Raw genomic sequence first — 1,701 nt, forward strand, 5'->3', positions numbered from 1 at the left:
TAGAGGTACAGAAAATATGGGAGCTGGGGGGATGGAGCGGAACAATTAAGTTTAGCGAGTTGGTACACAAAGGAGGGGTTTGAATCAGGCCTCAGGAAGAAGACATCAAAACCTAATCATTTCCAGGGTGCCTGAGTGGCTCAGTTGGTTAAGCGTCTGCCTTCGGCTCAGGTCATGACCCTGAGGTCCTGGGATCGAGTCCCACATCGGGCTCCCTGCTTGGCAGGGGGTCTGCTTCTCCCTCTGCCCCTCCCCCCACCCGCCACCCCGCGCGCTCGTGCTCTCTCTCTCAAATAAATAAAATCTTTAAGAAAACCTAATTATTTCCAGTAAGAAAGATTTTTCTTCAGGAGCATTTTAACAGTTCAAAGCAATATCAGGGCAAGATTCAGAGCACTGAAGAGGTGTGGGGAGCTCTGGAGGCGCTAGCTTCCACCTCAAATGTGAAAGGGAAAGGTGTGGCTTAAGTAGAACCATTATCTCTTCTCTGCCTGTTAGCTAAAATCAAATGCAGTATCTGCTTTCACCGATTAAAGCATCTGATGTGTTCTCTGTCCGTGTGCTGGGCATTAAGTTACTGCTTGGAATTAGGAGATGGGTTGAGAGTTTGCTCTATCCACTCCCTGCCCCAGCCTGGAATTGCATTCCTTCTAGGAATGATGCATTCCTTTGAGTTAATGAAAGATGGTTTTCTATTGTTCTCCTTGTCTCTTACAAAGTGCTCTAATTCCCTCTTCCTGAGGCTCCAGACTGCGTTTCCACCCTTTGCACTGCAAGGATAGAATTTCATCTAAGCAGAGTAGACAAGCAACAGAGGCTGAGCCACCCGGCCAGTGCCACCTCCAAAAGAATGTTGTGTAAGAGGGCCGCGTGGGTAGGGGGAGGCCCGAGCCGAGAGAAAGAAAAAGAGGCTGAGCCTGAGCCAGACCTCATATCAAGAGACTATGTGGCAGGACATGTGCCCCCACAGAGGGCGAAGATGGGCAGCTAGAGTGGGGAAGAAAATCAACATATTTTTTAACAAGAGTGAGAGAGGCAACAGCAAGCTAGGTCGTGGCACCTCCTGCCCTCCTGCCCTCCTGCCCAAAGGAGTCAAGTGAGGAGATCCCGCCTCTCATTCCCTCCCTGCAAACCTCCGGTGGTCCTCTCTAGGAAAGAAGAAGAAGATGGGTGTGTGAAGGCAGACACATCTCCCACCCCCACTCCTGCTAGATTGACATTGAAGTTTTGTGTTGTTTTGTTCTTGAGATTGAAGTTGAGAGATGAGGAGGACTGAGTGTTAGAAATAGGACCGGGAAGTTACGGAATTGGGTGGGACTATCAGTCAGGTATAAAGGGAGCCCACTGCCCAGGGATTCCACCGGAGGGCAGTGGGAGCGGTTGAACAGCTTCATGCTTACACCCCAGTGAATTGCTTTGCCTCCATAATTGTAGGATTCCTTCATTTCCCCTAACAACACAATAACGAGAAACAAAAACAAAAAACTTTGGTTTGAGTTTTTAGTGATACACCATCCACTTCAGATTTTATTTATTTATTTATTTTTAAGTAATCTCTACACCCAACATGGGGCTTGAACTCACAACCCCAAGATCAAGAGTTGTATGCTCTAGGGACTGAGCCAGCCAGGCGTCCCTATACCACCCACTTCACACTAGACAAACCCTGTCCTTGGCAAATGCCCTTCTTAATTTTTCCTG

At 48.3% G+C, this 1,701-nt stretch overlaps 1 non-coding gene across 1 annotated transcript; it reads left to right on the plus strand.

Moving 5' to 3' along the window:
- The first annotated feature begins 478 nt into the window (after positions 1-478).
- On the plus strand, positions 479-670 carry LOC118012758. Its single transcript, XR_004679819.1, has one exon. It is a non-coding gene; the product is annotated as a U2 spliceosomal RNA (small nuclear RNA).
- The last annotated feature ends 1,031 nt before the right edge of the window (positions 671-1,701 follow it).

Source organism: Mirounga leonina, unplaced genomic scaffold (assembly GCF_011800145.1).
Source record: "Mirounga leonina isolate KUSES-001 unplaced genomic scaffold, KU_Mleo_1.0 Mir_151, whole genome shotgun sequence".
In the NCBI taxonomy this organism is placed as follows: domain Eukaryota; kingdom Metazoa; phylum Chordata; class Mammalia; order Carnivora; family Phocidae; genus Mirounga; species Mirounga leonina.